This window comes from Phymastichus coffea, unplaced genomic scaffold (genome assembly GCF_024137745.1).
Source record: "Phymastichus coffea isolate CEN01 unplaced genomic scaffold, Cenicafe_Pcof_1.1 PCOF00004, whole genome shotgun sequence".
NCBI lineage: Eukaryota > Metazoa > Arthropoda > Insecta > Hymenoptera > Eulophidae > Phymastichus > Phymastichus coffea.
The window spans coordinates 2,548,943-2,569,679 of record NW_026706815.1 but is presented as its reverse complement, the minus strand read 5'-3'; the positions used below and the strand labels follow the sequence as shown (position 1 = coordinate 2,569,679).

Sequence of the window (20,737 nt, the reverse complement as noted above, 5' to 3'; positions counted from 1 at the left end):
ATTCGAGACCTTTGGCATGACTATTGCTAATCGCTTTCAACGCCTTACACACTGTCCACTGATCGTTGACTCCATTTGTCAAAGCAGAACCCCTTTGAGATACATGGATTTTCCGATATTTTACCACGTGCATACGCTGTCATGTTTTACTTACGAATCTATGACGGAAACAATAAATCCTATATTTTACTGTTTATAGCAAAACTGAAAGTCGCGTTCGTAAAGACTGCGGGCATTCCGAACCTTGAGCTATACAGTGCAACTCTTCTGATTAAGCTTGCCAAGCATCTGCAAAAATAGAAGTTTCTGCATAATTCGCCCATTAAATTGTAGTCTTACAGCCATATTGTTCTTACGGAGCTACAAGTAAATAAGCATCTGTGTAGATGAAAAATCTTCGTCGCTAATCGCCTTTCATTAATACAAACTGAATTGCCTTCTACAACATAGACCCATGTACCCATGAAGCACAACTCAGCTGACCTAGCTATCCACGGTGCAATGCCCGACAAGTAGTACATGAATGCCTGTGGTGATCTGATCTGATGTAGATGCCTAATCATCTGATCAATGACCTCAGTTATCAAAGGCTCCTCAAGTACGTGGGTCGTTTGAAAAGTCCGTGCAAAGTCAGAGAGATGGCGCTACTAGTGTGTATCAAGATTATTTCAGGTAGTGGCATATCAATTACTTTGTGTTTTACATTCGTTTCAATCAAAGAAATCGAGTGGTTGTAAAAAAATGGACGAAAAAGAATTTCGTGTATTGATTAAACATTACTTTTTCAAAGGCAAAACGCCTCAGGAGATTAAAAAGAAGCTTGATAAACATTATGGTGATTGTGCACCTTCGATTAGAATCGTTTATAAGTGGTTTCAAAATTTTCGGAGTGGCCATATGAGCACAAAAGACGCTGAACGTTCTGGACGCCCTGTTGAGGTTACCACTTCAGAAATCATTGATAAAATCCATGATATGGTGATGGCTGACAGAAGAGTGAAGGTGCGTGAGATTGCTAGTACTGTAGGCATCTCGAGCGAACGGGTACATAATATATTGCACCAACATTTGGATATGAAAAAGCTATCCGCTAGATGGGTGCCGCGATTGCTCACGATTGACCAAAACAAGATTGTGTGAAGTGTTGCAAGAATGGTTTGCAGCTGTTCCAGCAAAATCCGTAAGACTTTAAGCGTTATTTCATCACTGTAGATGAAACATGGGTACATCACTACACTCCTAAGACCAAAGAATAGTCTAAATAATGGGTTACCAAGGGGGAATCTGCTCCGAAAAAGACGAAGACAATTGCTTCGGCCGGGAAGGTTATGGCGATTGTCTTTTGAAATTCGCAAGGAATAATCTTCATCGGCTATCTGGAAAAGGGTTAAACAATTGCAGGCGAATATTATTCATCGTTATTGGATCGGTTGAAAACCGAGTTGCTAGAAAAACGTCAACGATTGACCCACAAAAAAATCCTCTTCCACCACGACAATGCGCCAGCTCACGCCTCAGCAGTTGTGGCCGAAAACTGATAGAGATAGGGTTCCAACTATTTTCACATCCCCTCTATTCTCCAGACTTGGCTCCGTTGGACTACTATTTCTTCCCTAATATGAAAAAATGGTTGGTGCGGAAAAGATTTTATTCAAACGAGGAAGTGATTGCAGAAACGAATGCCTATTTTACAGACTCGGACAAATCCTTTTATTTGGAAGGGATGAACAAACTAGAGCAGCGTTGGATGAAGCGTCTAAGCCTAAAAAGAGACTATGTTGAAAAATAAAAAAGATTTATTAAAAAAAATCAAGCAGTTTTTATTTTTGCACGGACTTTTCAAACGACCCTCGTACTATATACCAGGCCGGTCTTTGATATGCTAGAAAGCTTACAAAAATATTCAAGTCGTTGTTCATTTCGTCCAATTCTTGGTCCGTGGTTGTCAAATAGCAGAATATCCGGGCAATAGTTGCTATCTGAACCATACTCAATACCATACACTCAGCGATTATCTTGATCGTTATCTTGAAATCGGATATTATTTAATTTTTTCGATGGCTCTCGCCAGTGGGAGTATTATAATAGTTTCTCCTTTAATAGTAAGCCCATTCCATATAGATTCAACCAGCAAATAAAATCGATGTCTGCGATCTTTTTGAAAATTTGGGATATTAATCTACATTGAATTTCATTAGATACGTGTTTTTTCTTTTGTGCGAAAACCCTTTTTGAAGCCCTGTAGTACTATGACAAAGCTGACAGGATATAAGCGTTATTTTAAATGCAAAAATAACCACTGTGTTTTAAATGGTCGGCATTTTCACCCAAATAATTCTACACAAACCGTTTTTCTTTCAAAATGTGAGTAATTTGAGCAGCTTTCATTTTCTGCATTTAGATTTCGATTATTTTGAAAACTCTTTTTTTAATTAAAAAATCCAAAAAAACTACTTTTTTTTAAAAATCAAATTTCTCAAAAAACACATGTTCGATTTATTTGAATTTTGAATATGATTTTCATGACGTCATAAGCTATCTTTCTGCCAAGCGGAAATATGCCATTTTTTTCCGTTCCCGAGATGTAGCTTTGCAAAGAAAATGACTACTTTCACGTGTTTCAGTATTGTGGGCTATGTGCAAAATCTATATTATTCTTTCAAACAGACGCAATCATCTTGGAGTTTACTAAATAAATGTTTAATAGTAATGCTTGAAAGTGTTATCAACATTAACCGGAATTTAATCAGCTTGACGACTTTATTTTTACGAAGAGTTACGTTATATTATTTTGAAATACGGGGATAAATCGGCGAACAAGGCTCTATTTTGAAAATTGCTTTCTTCAAATACATCACGCTTAATTTCCTTGAATTTTGAATATACGAGTATATTGTTCAGGGCCTTATGAGTTATATGTCCACCGAACGGCACAATGCCATTTTTTCCCGTTAGTGAGAAATGGTCTGCTGATCTTTATGTCATTCAGTGTTTTATGCGCTGTGTTAAAGCATATTGTATTGTTGTATATTAAAATTTCATCGCATATAATTTAATGGTCGAAGGAAAGTCAATTAGAAATGTGTTTAGAAATAAAATTGACAAGTAATAGTTACTAAAAATACATTATTTTGTTTAAAACTATTATTTCACAATCATTTGGAAATTGTTACTTAAATGACGGGTAATAATGGAAATGTAAATAATATTATAATAATAACAGACCGCCAGACGCACTCATTATTGTTCAGCATACAACTTTAAGCCACTCATGCTTGTTCGTTTTTCTCATAGATCGTTCAACATTGGTATTGCCTTCTTTATCTAACTTGCGGATTACCCACCACTTAAGTTCCTTGAATTTTGGATATGTTGCCTTATGAGCTGTATGTCCACCGAACGGCATAATGTCATTCTACCCCATTTGCGAGAAACGGTCTTGCAAAGTAAATGGCGATTTTTATGTGATTTAGCAGTGTATAAGTACTTTATGTACAAATGACAATATGCTTATAGCCAACCACTCTCACCTCGGAATTGTCTAAATCTTAAAATATTATGCCTAAGATTATTAAAATTAGTGCCGATGCGTCGCTTCCCAACTACTGTGACAAAGGGACTATAAAAAAAAATCCGGGCCCGAACACGTTCGAGGAATTAAGACTCCCTAATGACTCGCAGTTTCCGAGCTCTAATCCGACCGCGCCGCTTATCGTTTGGGGCCGTCGTTATTTATGGCAATAAATATACCAACGATTCCTCGGAGCGCAGTACCACCGATGCATTTTACACAAGGTTACAGGCCGTAAAACTAAATATGGCAACTAGGAAACGAACGAGGGTGAGCGTGGGAATAAACAAGTATTTTGGAATAGCCAGTATGGTTTCTTATACTTCTTCATTTTTCTGTCAGCTCTTGAGCAAGCAAGACATTATTTCTGACGACTGGTGCATAGCAACGTTTCTATTATAAATGTTTGTAGTTTGCATGATCGACGCAAATTTATCTGTGTGATTTGGTCAATGTATAATAATTGTATATAATTGTATATTAAAATTTCATCGCATATAAATTAATGGTCGAAGGAAAGTCAATAAGAAATGTGTTTAGAAATAAAATTGATAAGTAATAGTTACATAAAATACATTATTTTGTTTAAAACTATTATTTCACAATCATTTGGGAATTTTTACTTAAATGTCGGGTAATAATGAAAATGTAAATAATATTATAATAATAACAGACCGCCATACGCATTCATTATTGTTGAGCATATAACTTTAAGCCACTCATGCTTGTTCGTTTTTCTCATAGATCGTTCAACATTGGTATTGCCTTCATTATCTGACTTGCGGATTCCTCATCAAATATGACTATCGCGAATGCCATGAATTGATTGAACTTCTTTCCACACCGCGACCTTATCAGCTCTGAATTTCTGAAGCTCTTCAGTTTTCAAAAGCAGTATTCTTATTTTACTTGTATATTTATTTACATATATTTGGTCGGCGATGATGACAAGTTATGCGTTGTAGCATAATGTTTTAGTAAACCCCCTATGCCGTCACATGCTCCCTGTCCATGCCCCGTCACTGAAAAAATCCACTTGCCTGTATCGATATCGCTTCCCAAATCGCGAAACTGAAATCGATTTTTAAAATGCGCAGCTGCGCCGTTTGAAATTATTCTAATGTCCTATTCGTCGCTCTCAATTAAATCAATACATTTGTGACGAGAGCAAGCGTTACGCTTGTTCCCAAATTCCCCTCTCTTTCGGCAAGGCACAGTGACCAACGTTGGGCGCATTTAAGAATGCGTCTAATGCATGGTCTCTGTTTCAGCTGGCGGAGATTGCCGAGCGGGGCCGAGCAGGCCCGAAGCTGCTAGGCTGGCGACAGAGAGTATAGAGATGTTAGAGGGAGAGAGAAATAGTCGGGGGCGTGCGTGCCCTACGCAAGATTAGGCAGGCGCGCGTTTTGAACTAATTAGCGCATTGGTCGCGCGCCGCCTAATAAGTAGATCAAGTGGGGAGAGAAAAAATCGACGAAGAAGTTCTAGATCGCACAGACGGTAGTAAGTCGAGAGCAGAGTCAGAAGGTTTTCCAAGTCGATCGTAGCAAGACGGTGGACGGCTAGCGGTGAAAAAGTCAGACTTGCAGCCGAGGACAAAGGGCCGAGAAGAAAACCGAGAGGAGGAGACGACTTGGTCCTGTATCTACTCGGGACGCTACCTGGAAAGCCGGCAGGAGTTGCCCAGCGACGACCTGCAACATCATGCGCAGCTAGGACTCCCGCTCCACCATCAAAGGTCAACTTTGCAAATTAATCTTTCTCTCTATCTCTCTCTCTTTGACGATGGCACTATGCGTAAATTCAAATATTAGGTGGGTAGCAAGGCGTGCATACGCTGGCTACCTGCCCTAATTACGGTCGGGTAATAAACTGCTCAAAGAGAAATCGTCCAGGCGATCTCTCACCGGGCGACTTTCTCTTTTAGTTAAATAGCCTAAGTCGGTTTGTCGTCAAAGCGGTCGTCTGCCGGGCAACTCGCGTTGTGTTTTCTATAGATTTGTAGGCGTGATTAGTTAGTTAATTTGTTCTCTTTTGTAATAGGTGTTAACAACGTCGTTGTGTTTATCAGATTAAGAGTTTCTGTAATGCGGCTTATTCTTATGCGATTTGTTAATGTGCGGTATTACGAAGTTCAAGTATAATGTAACTTTTATTTGATTTGATTAGATTTGTTAAAATGCGAATTTGTGTTATGTGTGTATAATTTATTAACCACTTTCATTTCTTTGCCTCTTCCCCCTTCATGCCTCAATTGCTATGAGCGAGTGCGCCTCACTTGCCCACCTCTAAATAATGGTTAACGAACGAACTTTCGTAACACATTCGCTCCTTATCATTTTCATCGCTGCTAACGACTTTACTCCTAATCTTCTTAATCCCCTAGAGTTAATCAGATTAAAACCTAAGCCTTTTCCAATTACTTAAGCTACTAGGAAAATCAAATGAAGAAAACGGCGAATAAATTTAACAAACTTTAATTAATAAAAATCACTACAGTCTTTGTAGGGCCGAAAGACTAACGCTCGCGAATAGGATTTTACAATTAACTATTTTCAGTGAGAAAGAGAGAGAGAGAAGATTCGAATTATACCGCGAACTAACGCTCGACGCGAATACAAAAATTAACGCTATTACCATTTTCATCGCTGCTAACGCAAAAGCCGTATCATGTTTCCTATAATCACTAATAATGCCGAATCTTACAGTATTTTTTCCAAAGTAACAAACAGATGTGAAAATATAAATTTGTGTATTAGTCCAGTGATACCCCTGGATTGCATCTTTCTGAATTACAGCCCAATTCTCTGCGAAATCCCCATGTAAAATTAAACGATTGATATTTGCAAGACCATCTTGTTTTTCTAATTTTGTTTTCATTTTGCTGAAGTTGCTTTATCCGTCCGTGTTAGCTAATGAGATTAACGCAACTGTTTAGTTCTTTAAAAAATACGTCTAAAGTAACGTTTTTTTTACAAGATCATTTTTTTTCCATACTGCAAAAGTAATTTCATCATAAATATCTTCTAATTGAAAAATTGCCTCTGTTATAATTTTATTATTACAATCTTGACATTCGCGAAAAACGCAGGTATCATTCATTTTAGAGAAAACAATCATTGATAACAGCTCTTGCTTAAGAATCGAAAATTGAGAGCCCTCTTTTTGAAAGCATTTTTCAATGTAGTTGCCATAAGATCAAAATTTGTACAATAAACGCATAAACATGCATTATTTAAAGGTTGAGGAATAACCCATTTCGGTTGTAAATCATAAAACTTAGATCCTGAAATGGACATCTCCGGACGCTGTTCTTGGAATAGATCGAAAATTTCTTTGATATTGCGAGTAAGAAAACGTTTAACTTTCTTTTCGACAACTCCGTTGATCTTAACATTTACTACATCGTCTTTGTTAGGACTTTGTCGTGAACAATCAAAATCGTCGTCTAGATAATACTTTTCTACTAGCTTGAAAGTTTCAGCGTCTAAAGAATTTCCAGAATACGGATCTGGTTTACCGTATATATACCTTTACTTTTTACAAACTGTCGCGAAACTCTAATCATATGATCAGTAGTTCTATTCATGTGTGATATAATATAACTTTTTAAAAGACTAGACGGTACTAAAGTTAACAAACTTTGTCACAGTAGTTGGGAAGCGACGCATCGGCACTAATTTTAATAATCTTAGGCATAATATTTTAAGATTTAGACAATTTCGAGGTGAGAGTGGTTGGCTATAAGCATATTGTCATTTGTACATAAAGTACTTATACACTGCTAAATCACATAAAAATCGCCATTTACTTTGCAAGACCGTTTCTCGCAAATGGGGTAGAATGACATTATGCCGTTCGGTGGACATACAGCTCATAAGGCAACATATCCAAAATTCAAGGAACTTAAGTGGTGGGTAATCCGCAAGTTAGATAAAGAAGGCAATACCAATGTTGAACGATCTATGAGAAAAACGAACAAGCATGAGTGGCTTAAAGTTGTATGCTGAACAATAATGAGTGCGTCTGGCGGTCTGTTATTATTATAATATTATTTACATTTCCATTATTACCCGTCATTTAAGTAACAATTTCCAAATGATTGTGAAATAATAGTTTTAAACAAAATAATGTATTTTTAGTAACTATTACTTGTCAATTTTATTTCTAAACACATTTCTAATTGACTTTCCTTCGACCATTAATTTATATGCGATGAAATTTTAATATACAACAATACAATATGCTTTAACACAGCGCATAAAACACTGAATGACATAAAGATCAGCAGACCATTTCTCACTAACGGGAAAAAATGGCATTGTGCCGTTCGGTGGACATATAACTCATAAGGCCCTGAACAATATACTCGTATATTCAAAATTCAAGGAAATTAAGCGTGATGTATTTGAAAAAAGCAATTTTCAAAATAGAGCCTTGTTCGCCGATTTATCCCCGTATTTCAAAATAATATAACGTAACTCTTCGTAAAAATAAAGTCGTCAAGCTGATTAAATTCCGGTTAATGTTGATAACACTTTCAAGCATTACTATTAAACATTTATTTAGTAAACTCCAAGATGATTGCGTCTGTTTGAAAGAATAATATAGATTTTGCACATAGCCCACAATACTGAAACACGTGAAAGTAGTCATTTTCTTTGCAAAGCTACATCTCGGGAACGGAAAAAAATAGCATATTTCCGCTTGGCAGAAAGATAGCTTATGACGTCATGAAAATCATATTCAAAATTCAAATAAATCGAACATGTGTTTTTTGAGAAATTTGATTTTTAAAAAAAAGTAGTTTTTTTTGGATTTTTTAATTAAAAAAAGAGTTTTCAAAATAATCGAAATCTAAATGCAGAAAATGAAAGCTGCTCAAATTACTCACATTTTGAAAGAAAAACGGTTTGTGTAGAATTATTTGGGTGAAAATGCCGACCATTTAAAACACAGTGGTTATTTTTGCATTTAAAATAACGCTTATATCCTGTCAGCTTTGTCATAGTACTACAGGGCTTCAAAAAGGGTTTTCGCACAAAAGAAAAAACACGTATCTAATGAAATTCAATGTAGATTAATATCCCAAATTTTCAAAAAGACCGCAGACATCGATTTTATTTGCTGGTTGAATCCATATGGAATGGGCCAGTATTATATTCATGCGGGCCAAAATTATTGTAATAGCTTTTTCTTATTCTTATCAATGTGACGGCGGGCCATATATGATTAAAATTTTCAAATTTCACAAGAATAATTTTTCTAAGACCAACGGCAGAGTTGAAACCGTTTCCCCTGTGGGAACCGAGCCGAGTGTCGCAGGGAAATTCTTCTTGATAGTCTCCAAGCAATAGAATCTATAGTCTAAATTTATATAAGCGAGCATTCATTTTTTCAATACGCTATTCTGCCCTTCGTATCTTCGCACTTACATATGAAGTGCATGCAGCCTCCGAACACGTGAGCGCTGAGATGCCGATGAGAGAAGAGGGCCATAAAACTGCAATCTGTTTCCCGTTCTAATTTTTCCTCTTTTAATAAGACAAAAAAAAATTTTTACCCTCAAAGAGAATGAAATAGAAATATTGAAATTATAAAAATTAACCTTGCACCTTCTATTATAAATAATTATGGCTTTTCTCATTCTTTTATCGACTCACCATTTTCAAACATCAAAATATACAATTTAAGTTAAATAATAGGACCATAAGCAACAATAGTGTATAGTAACTAATAACGTAACACTAAGTTCAGACAAATTCACAAATATTATAAATTCGTTTATAATAATTAATCATAGAATTTTTACATTTTTAGCATTATTTCAACTTGTAATTGATTCCCTAGTATTAAGTGATAATGTAAAATTACAATTATGTACTCTGTTTAACATTCGTTTGCATTAATTAATTAAAAATAATAACGTCACTCTTGCTCTCAAAAATGAAACTCTAAGAGCCATCTCTGGAGAAAAGGGCCCAAGTTTAGAAAAGAATCGACCTCTCTTTCTGAAAACTCACGCCCTCCAACCAATTATGTATTCCGGTTTGGCCAAGAAAATTCTTCGGCCAAGAAAATTCATCGGCCAATGCAGAAAACTTTGAGTTTGTCACTCCATGGGCCTGAAAAAGGGGATTTCCACCCAACCACCCCCGGTTATAAAAAGCCCTGCACAAGGTCGCGATAGGCAGTTCACTGGAAATTAATAAACTCAGATTCAAGTTCAAGGAGCCAAAACTATTTTAAGAAACCTCGTTAGCCCAAATGAAACTAGCCGAATTTAAAGAGAGCAAGAGCAAGATAGATAGAGCAAGAGTAACTTTAAAGAAAGAAATCTTCCTTACTTCGAAACAAATAAAAAAGAGTAAGTTACAAAATTTATTTGGCTATCTTTTCCTTCCGTAATAGTTATCCCTTTTCGGAGATCCATTAAGCCTGAGTCTGGTGGATTTCCATTCAAGCCCCCTTAAGAGCACATTAAGCTAGAAGTCTGGTGTGCTCATAATAACATTTGGTTATTATTATCCCCATAATTAGGAGTTTCTGGAGCAACAATATTGCTCGTCCCGGCTAAAGTGTTACGCACAAGCCAAATTAGAGCAACCCTGAGTCTACGCTTACTCCAAGCGTACCTGAGAGTGACTTCGACGTCACATCAACAATAAATAATCTAAGAATTAGTATGAAAGCGATATTGAATCGACTGACGAAATTGAAGCTAAACTCACTCCTATAGCTAAGAAAAATTCATTTCTAAAGTAAACTAAATTTCTAACGAAATATCTTTGAAAGCTAAAGTTAATAACAAAATTTCAATTTAAATGCAATAAATTTCACTAAATCGAATAAAATACAAAAAATCAAAATTCTGGGCTCAGCAAAATTCATTTATTGTTAAGCATAATGTCGCGCTTCATATCAAGTACTAATCGACCTCTCAAAGAAAGGACCAAACAATTATTAAAACATACTTAAAATAAATTTAATGAAAAAATAAAGATGAATACGAGAGAAATCAAAGAAGTCAAGTTACAAGGCAAATATTGTTAATTTTAACTTTACATCCGTGGAGAAAATTCTAAATAATTGAGTAATGCAACGGTAGTCGATTTAATTAATCGAACCGTTCGCGATTCTGCTTCTCGCGCGTTAGTGCTAATAGTTAAGAGAGAGAGGGGGCGCGCGATCTTTTGAATAGGCAGTTACGCCTCAGCTGTGAACGTGAACTTACCGCCGATTTGTATTGCACTTTGTTTTCGCCGAATAATTAATTTTTTGGGACAATTTCGTGCGTGAGTGCGACGGTATTTTCGAGATAACAAGTAGCAGTGTAGAAGCAGCAGATTGTAGCTAATTGGAGGCAGTACAAGGCAGCGCAGCTGATAATCAAGGGGCAGCGGCAGTTGATATTTTTTGCAACAACAATTACGGCTGAATCACCGTAATTGCACCGCATGGTAGGTGCACCTTCCGTCATTATATACGATGCAAAATACATTCGGTATTTTGTTTAATCGTGTTAGCGTTAATTTTTGTATTCGCGTCGAGCGTTAGTTCGCGGTATAATTCGAATCTTCTCTCTCTCTCTTTCTTACTGAAAATAGTTAATTGTTAAATCCTATTCGCGAGCGTTAGTCTTTTGGCCCTACAAAGACTGTAGTGATTTTTGTTAATTAAAGTTTGTTAAATTTATTCGCCGTTTTCTTCATTTAATTTTCCTAGTAGCTTAAGTAATTGGAAAAGGCTTAGGTTTTAATCTGATTAACTCTGGGGGATTAAGAAGATTAGGAGTAAAGTCGCTCACACTTAAAACTCATCGAGTGTCACAAGACACGTGACTAAAGGTGAGTTCAACTCCGTTCGATAGAAGACAACTAGGATAAATCATCTGACGTTAAGGCGAATAAAAGGACTATGATACGTGCTTAACGGAGCGGCGGTTTGCTCTTCATCGTGGGAGTTTGTTCTTAAATAAATTTCTCATTTTCAGATAACCTCCCCCGTTACATGGCGCCCAACGTGGGGTCCGTTTAGTACGAATAGGATTGTGCGTCGAAGGTAATCGACGCACGAGAGAGAGAGACGATTGCGCGAGCGCTTAGGAAGGTTTGAACGGGTGGTAGCGCGAGATCGTGAGCGGTACGCCCTCTGCTGGAGAAAAAACGAAACTTTTTACTAAAAAAATTGTTAAGTTGATTGTAAAAAGGGCAGAAAGCGATAATTATAAGTGGGTCGAAGTGATTTCAGGTAGTTTGGAGTAATCAGGTGTTAACCCATTTTAGACATAGTTTGATGGATAAAGGGGGGTTGGAAGCACCTGAACGACGATAAAAGCAGAGAGCCCGACCCAAGCGTGCAGTCCAGAAAATATTAGCCAGGTGGAGCAAGCAAACAGCAGGCTCCGACCTTACATAGAATATTTGTATAATATTTATAGATAGTTTGCGGAGACTACGCGCGCTCATAATCTCGCGAGTTTGTGCCTTATAAAAAGGAGGCATTAAGGGTAGTTACACTAAATTGTGTATACCCCGCTCATACCTTGGGTGATAGGAAGCGGTAGTGATCGAGTAGGCCGATAATTTCAAACCTTGACCGCATCCTACACCCGTGCGGAGGCAAGATGGCTCTGTTGCCAGCTCAGATTGACAATTGGGCATTAAAGCTGACTTTGGCATAGCGCGAAAGCTATTTGGCGGATTTAGAGCTGCGCAAGGATGAAAGTGTCATCCAGCAGGCGGCTAGGCTAGGGAGAAGGTTGCTAGGAGAGTACACCGTGACGGATTTCGAAGAGACCACGCACAGTAAAGAGGTGGCGGGGCGTAGGAGGCAAACCCGACAAGCGTGGCTCGATACAGTCTGTGACGAGTTGGAAACCCACAGCGTAGACGAGAACAGCGACCATCCCCTGAGGATCATCAATAGGGGGGGAATATCCTTGACAGATATGTCAAGGACATTCGCCTGCCCGGATGAGGACTTTGAGGGTGAAGCTAGCCGCCAAGAAGAGGATAAGCTCATCCAGAAGGCCCTACGCACCCAGGAGCAGGAGGAGGGGGAGAGGAGACGGAGCACTCCGGATCTCAGGTCGAAGGAATCCTGCAACCGGAAGGAACCTCAGGAAGAATTATCCTTGAGTGAAGCTTTCCGGGAAATAGAGTACCTGAAGGAGGGAATCGACCGCAACCGCAAGCTGGTTGGTCGAATCCTAGAAACCCTTCAGACTCTGCAGGGAATACAGGTGTGTGCGGAGCGCGAGGCACAGGACATGCGCCTACGAATACGAGAGCTGGAAGACGCAATGCATGAGATGGCCAATGCTAGCCGTTCTTCTCAGAGCGACTCGGTTTAACCGCGCTCCGGACGTAATGTGGACTTTCAGAACACATTCACCTGTCACTACGATTCTGGGATTCCGGGAAGCACAACGGCTCCTCTAAGACCACCACCCAGAAGAAGGGACGTCACCCCACCGGAATCCCTCCGAAGAAGAGGAGGTGAAGAGGATCCGGAAGAGTATGGGAGATCCGCACCTGTTCGTCAGAGGAGTCGAATCGGATCATCTGGCACCGGTCCTCAACTATCCTCAGAGCTCTCCACAACCCGAGATGTTAGGAAAATTGTCCGCGGATGGAAATTGAGGTTTGCGGGCAGTAGGGCACAGAGCGTAGATACGTTTCTGTCAAGGTTGGAAGATCTGCGCGTGGGCGCAGGGCTAACTGATGACGAAGTGCTTTGTTCCGTATCAGAGATTCTCGAAGGTAACGCGAGGATCTGGTACGATAACAACAAGTACCAGTGGCTTGGTTATGCTGAGTTCGTCGCTGACGCCTGGGATTGGTTTGGCACTAGTACGCAACAGCAACAAAGGCTGTTGCAGGAAGCCCAGAACCGGTTCCAGGGTGAGGACGAACTAGTGCAAGACTACGTGTCCAACCTGGTGCGTCTTGTCAATAGACTAGAACCACAAATGCCCTTGGAGAGGTTATTAGACCTACTCCATGCAAACCTCCTCCCAAACATCCAAATTCAGCTGCGTTGGAGCGAGATGAAGTCGATACGCGAATTCAACAGAAGGGCGACCGAGGTACAGAACACCTTATCTTACGGTCGTCGTCCACGTGTGTTCACCGACCCCAACTCGACGATCTTCCCTCAGTACGCCTACCAGCCGAGCAAAAGAACGGCTGGTAATAAATCCCAAACCGCTGAAATGGCCAGCGAAGAAGGAGGGAGATCCGCAGCGCGGACAGGGCGTGGAGAACCCTGCCAGGAGGCCTACCGAACAAGTATCGCAAGCTTCCACTTCTGATAAGAAGATGGAAGAGCGTCTGGGGGGCATCGAGCGGATGTTGCGCAAGTTGGCCAATGAGAAGCAAGGCAGCCCTCTAGAACAGCGTAAGAGCCGATGGCATGGGGGAAGGAAAAATTCTCCTTCTATCAGTTCTTCTGGCGAGCGGCGAAAAGGACAGAGGTGGAAAATCGACTTCCAGGGTGAGGGTTCCAGGGTTCCTGAGATCAGGTGGTGGTTGTGGATAGACATAGATGACTTTAAAATTAGAGCACTCTATGATACCGGTGCCTCATCCACGGTCATGGGTCAATTAGGGCTGAGATTGGCATCGGAGATGAGACTCGGATTGAATGTGACCAGAGCGGGTGATGTAAGGCTTGCTGATGGGCGCCCATGCCCTATAATTGGTCACGTGATGTTTCCCTTTAAAGTAGGAGGAATCACGAAGGAAATCAAAATCGCCATTACGCCCCACTGCTCACGGATGACTGCGACGTAGGCGCGAACTTTATAAGAGAGTTCCGCGCAGTTTTGGATCCCGATGAGGATGAATTATGGCTTAAGGACGCCTATGTGAAAGTACCAATGGAAGCGGCTGGAATTGATGGTACGGCATTTCTCGCACCGGTAGGACTGTGGGAGGCCACGGAGACTCAGATGGAGGAAATAGAAGACCTCGTTAATGGATTAATTCCTGATGGAGGTCAGGCTTTAGACTGTGCCGTGGGGGTCGAGCACGAAATAGATGTTGGAAATGCTCGACCCATCAAACAGAAATACTACCCAATCCCTGATAGAGTGCGAGAGGAAATGCACGCGCTGGTCAAAGATATGCTGGAAAAAGATGTAATCGAACCAGCGACCAGCGGATGATCAAGTCCAATAGTAATGGTAAAGAAGGCTGATGGAAAATATAGGTTTTGCGTAAATTACCAAAAGGTAAATGCGATTACCAAACCTGATGCCTACCCTTTACCATATATGACCGACATCCTAAGACAGATACGGGATGCAAAGTTCATATCTACTCTGGACTTGAGCAGTGCGTACCATCAAATTCCCCTAAAGGAAGAATCGCGTCCGATATTAGCGTTTACAGTACCTGGATTAGGGCACTTTCAATTCAAGCGAATGCCCTTCGGACTGTCATACGCAGGAGCGACATTCCAGAGGTTGATGGACAAGATGATAAGCCCGGATATGGATCCATTCGTTTTTGCTTACCTTGACGACGTAATTGTGGTTTCGTCGTCCTTTGAGGAGCATAAGCGGCACGTAGAAATGGTAATAAAGAGAATTCTAGGTGCATGCTTAACCATCAACAAAGCCAAAAGTCACTTCTGCAAGACGGAAGTCAGGTACTTGGGAGTTCTTGTAAGCCAGGACGGAGTAAGACCAGATCAAGAGAAGATACGAACGATATTGGAATATCCAACACCCCGGAGTGTCAAACAGGTGAAGCGATTCATGGGAATGACCTCGTGGTTTAGACGTTTTATACCCGACTTTGCCATGATCGCTGATGCTATAAACCGCCTGACAAAGAAGAATGTACGTTTCTCTTGGGAGGAGGAGCAAGAGCGAGCTTTCACGAGGTTGCAGGAGGCGATGATTTCCGCCCCAATACTGCAATCTCCCGATCCTAACGGTCAGTTTATACTACAAACTGATGCCAGTGACAGTGGGATCGGGGCAGTCCTCACGCAAGATGTCGATGAAGAATAGCGTGTGATAGAATACGCTAGCCCATCACTCAACAGCGCTGAGAGAAATTTTACGGTCTCCGAAAAAGAGTGCTTGGCAGTGGTATGGGCTATTGGAAAGCTCCGGCCGTACATTGAAGGGGATCACTTCAGAGTCATCACTGATCATAGTTGCCTGAAATGGCTCCACAATATGAGAAATCCCACGGGAAGACTAGCGCGATGGGCGCTAGCATTGCAAGGCAATGTCTTCGATATTGACTATCGAAAAGGGGATCTCAATGTGGTGCCTGACGCATTGTCTAGGGCCTATGAGGAGGAGAGGATTGAAGTGAGTGCCATAAATAGTCGGCCGGAGACCACTGACGCCTGGTATTTGCAACAATACCAGGAAGTATGCAAAGACCCACACTCTCACCCCACGTGGAAGGTAGTGGGAGGGAGGCTATATCATTATCAGCCTAATGAGGACGGTGAAGGGTCCATCGACAACGATGAAGCGTGGAAGCTTGCCGTGCCTAGGGAGAAAAGGCACCAGGTGCTCCAGGAGGTCCATGATGCTCCTACAGCAGGGCATCAGGGACGAAAGCGTACGTTCTCCAGAGCTAGGCGCTTGTACTACTGGCCTAAGATGTATGATCAGGTCAGGGAGTACGTAAAGAGTTGCCCGGTGTGTCAGCAATGCAAGGTGGAACAAAGAACACCTTGCGGGCTGATGGGTCGTAGACAAGTGTCACGACCCTGGCAGGTGGTGGCCGGTGATATTACTGGTCCATTTCCCAAAAGTTCTCGAGGTTTTGAGTACATCTTAGTCTTTGTAGACTTGTTTATTCGCTAGGTAGAATGTGTTGCAATACGCAAAGCCAATGGGAAGACAATCGCAAGGGATATACACGAGAGAATTGTCACTAGGTTTGGCGCGCCCGAGGTATTCTTGTCGGATAATGGAACCGAATTCAAGAATCAGCCAGTCGATTCATACCTCCAGACGAACGGCATCTAGCGCGCCTTGAATCCCGTGTATCATCCCCAAGCGAATCCCACAGAGCGAGTAAACAGGACACTCAAAACCATGATCACGTCTTACGTAAGCCGTGATTATAAGAGCTGGGATGAACACCTGTCAGAATTCAACTTCGCGTTGAACTCGGCAACTCATAGCGCCACGGGATATAGTCCTGCGATGCTCATGTTTGGACGTCAACCGGTACCTCCTTTGACGTTCAGAAGAACCCAAGATCAGCAGGCTCTTGAATGTTCGGAGGGTCAAGCTGTGGTGGATTGGGCTGAACATATGGAAAAGCTCCCTAATTTATGGGAGAGGGTCAACTCCAAGTCAAAGGAGGAAGCTGCGCGTCAGGCGGCTTATTATGACCGGAAGAGACGGCAACGCGAGTTTAAGGTCGGAAATTCGGTTTAGAAGAGGAACAGGATTCTCTCTTCGGCTGCCCAAGGCATTTCAGCCAATTTGGCGCCGAAATATGCCGGTCCGTACGTGATTGAAGAGGTTTATGGTTCCAACACGTACAAATTAGGCAATCAGCTGGAGATCCTACCCGAGCTCTTCCATGCCAAAGACCTTAAACCGTACTACGGTCCGGGTGAGGATGAGGAAAGCGAGGACGTCATCGATCCTCGCGGGCCGCAAAATAACCAGCCGTCGGAGAAGGCGAACGATTCCGCGAATTCGTGCGAAGATCTGGGAGGGGATTTACCAAGCGAGAGGATCGAATTAGCAGCCCCCACGGCCGTAGATAAAGATCCCACCGAGACGTCGGATTTACCGGTATCTGCCTCAACCAAGAGAGGTCGAGGTCGACCTCGAAAGGTCCCAGAGACGGTCACCGGTCCAGTAAGAGGCATCAACTCTTCCATAAAGGAAACAAGAGGGAGAGGTAGGCCTCAAAAGACCGTGCCAGTTGTGCAAAGGACGGTTGGGCCGATAAACCGGAACGGTAACCGACGAGGGCCAGGACGTTCCCGCAAATAATCGCGAGGGAACGTATAAGTCGGTGGGATGCGGCGTATATTAGGGTTTTTCTTCGCGCAGGGAGTTTCATCTGAGATTTTTTTGTTTTGGATGTTACAGATGGACCGGAGAATCGTCGTCGAAGAGGAGACCTTCGAGGTGGTCACGCAGATGCTATTAGATCTGCAACTGGGCCCTGATGCGACGCAGTTAATTGAAGTTCTGTGGAGCTTCGCCAGGGTCCAGTTGGAGGGGACCACCCGAAGGGAGCGACACAATGCTTTGGTGGCAGACGTTCTCCGGGACTCATCGTGGATCGCCGCGAAGAAGGCTTCTCGGGACGCTTCGACACAGACGGAGGACCAGGACCGTGTCGAGCGTCCCAAGTCCACAGTGGACCAGGAGGTGCAGATCCTCAAGTCCGACGTACCCCAGACGTCAGACAGTGTGAGCCAGTGCCCAGGACCCAGGGAAACCTGTGGGGCATCACACTGGGTCTGCAATCACTTCCGTATCCCGGAGCAGCCTACTCTCCTCCTCGACTTCAGACATGTACGTCTGGGGGTCAACGAGGTGGAGAGTGCCTGGCGGCTCGCTCAAGAGATTGCTTCGAGATGCTTCGCAATTGTACTATGGCAGATTCTATAGTGTAAATAAAAGGATTACTACAGTCTAAGCCGACTGAAATTATAGGTAGAAAGGTTTATTTCGAAGAGTTTTACAACAGTTGACTCAGTATTCCCGTAGCTGTCGATTAGTTCACTGCTGTTTTGCGTGCAAAATGTCGTCTTACCATAAAGGTGAAAAGGCCGGGAGGTATCGAGCATCAGAATGCAAGCGTTCTTTTCAAGGAAACCAGCATACAACGGAAACGGGCGAGCCAAAAGGTGCTAGTGCAAGTGCCCGAAAATTGTCAGTAGCATCTACTGATGATGTTTCGATTGACTATGATCATCGGTACCGCATAATCGAGTTTGTGACAGTTTTTATCGTGTTGAGTGAATTACTGTGCTGCAAAAAATGTAAAGGAGGGGTGAATTTCAAGGAGGCTGGGCATTGCGGTCTTGGTTGGAAACTAGTGATTTCGTGTAGATGTAGTGACACTCAAGTGAACTCTGACCCTTTCATCAATAACGGCTTCGAAGTCAATCGTAGAATAGTGTTTGTGATGAGACTTTTAGGTGTAGGCTTGAAAGGCCTCAATTTATTCTCAAGTTTGTGGACTTTGGCGAAGGATTAAGTAAAAAGGCATATGATGGTATATTGGAGCATATACATCAAGCGTCGAAGATCTGTTTTATGAGTAGTTGCTAAAGTGCTATTGAAGAGGAGAAGAAGCTCAACGAACAAAATTACAGGCCACTTCTACAAGTTAAAAGTTTTAGGCGATGGATCGTGGAAAAAGCGTAGTTTCTCATCAAAACTTGGTATCACCACTTTGATTGCATACGAGAGCGGGAAAATCATTGATTTAGTCGTGAAAAGCTCGTTATGTCAAGCGTGCGCAACATGTAAATACAAAAAAGACACACAAGAATATCTGGACTGGTATGAAGAGCACGCAGACGAATGCAGCGCAAACCACACCGGATCCGCTGGCAAAATGGAGGTCGATGCAGTCGTCGAAATGTTTTTGAGATCGCAAGAGTATTACGGCGTCATGTACACTATTTACATCGGCGATGGTGACTCCAAGACTTTTTTGGCTATACTTAAAATAAATCTTTATGGAGAAGACTGCATTGTCAAGAAATGTGAATGCATTGGACACGTTCAGAAACGAATGGGTACGCGTTTGCGAAATTTGAAAAAAAGTGATAAACTTGGCGGAAAAGGAAAGCTCACCGATGCGCTCATCAAAAAGTTAACCAATTATTATGGACTTGCGATCAGAAGAAATGATAACTCCGTTGAAGACATGAAAAAAGCTATAATAGCAACATACTACCACATGTGTTCAACTGACGAGAACCCGCAGCTAGTGTATGCGTTGTTTCACACTTTTCCGTTTTGAGGGTGGTATAGCGTACTCAAGACATTTCCACCCCTTTCTCTGGGAGCCAATAAGTTGGCATAGCCCACTGTCTTTCACCCCTTCGCTTTTAAATACATTGGGGATCGGGAAGTCAAGTTTGCTACGACATCCCTGACGCACTCAGCGAGTCGGAACCTTTTTGATCTAAGGCGGTGACCTCCTCGAAAGGAGTACCGATCTTTTCACGGTTCGACGCTCAAGGAGAGCGGAACTAAAGGCTTGACCCTCGGTTTGTGCGCGACGGGACTCTAGTTGCCTCAAAGTCTACTGCGTCGGAAGCACGCAGCATACCAATCTTACGAGATTTGCTTGACCTGGTACCACTACTCCACAGAGGCCAATCCCAAGTTGGGATGTCAGAAGGGAAACTCAGCCAGGACAGCCAGAGGAAGATTCCTAAGACGATCAACCAACTAAGTCTCCCCTCCTGGGCTCGCGTTCGAAAAACATCCCACCCTGCGTACCTGTATTAAAGGATTTCTCCTACGACTCACAGGTCCATCGCTTCGACGTACCGAGGTACGTCTTCCCATTGCGTTTCGGTCATCCCCGCTCACGCTGGTGGGTATCCGTCATTCGAAAGGTTGTTGTTACTCCGTTTTGTCCCAAAGTCAGATCTCGCTTTCTAAAGAATGGTTTTTATGACTTGGCTGATACTGATATTTGCTCTTTCGATTTAGTTTTTGACTGTTATGTCAGGGCGGGGTCTCGTCTAGTCGACAAGGCGACTCCCCAGGCAGTTTTCAGTATTCTTGCCTGTCATGCCACGCATTCGGTTCAAAACTCCGTCGTTGGGTTAAATGGGGTTCATCGCGTTCAAATATTCGAACTTCAGAATTTAGTTCTGAAGTTGATGTTCAAAAATTATCGTTCAAAAATTTCAAGCTTTATAAGCTTGTCTGGGTTCAAAAATTAGATTATTGTGCGAGTTTTTGTCCTTTGGTTAGGGACCTTGTAAAAGGCGGCATCTTTCTACCGTAGTTTATAATTACGTTTCTGCGCTTTCTCTTCTTTATGGGTGCTCCTTCCCTGGGCTCTATGACTTTTCTAGCAAAGTCTCCAAAGGCTTTATAGATTTTCCTGCTGGATACTAGGGCTGTTTCTGGGCAAGGCCATATGTGGCCTTCTTCTTCAACAGCCTCTATTAATGGCTTTCTTAATT

The 20,737-nt window shown here is 41.9% G+C and overlaps 1 protein-coding gene across 1 annotated transcript in view; it reads right to left on the bottom strand.

Annotated features, from left to right (window-relative positions):
* Positions 1-20,737, bottom strand: part of LOC131666732 (protein unc-13 homolog A-like) — a 957,113-nt gene that overhangs the window by 459,543 nt on the left and 476,833 nt on the right. The gene's annotated exons all lie outside the window — the stretch shown is intronic.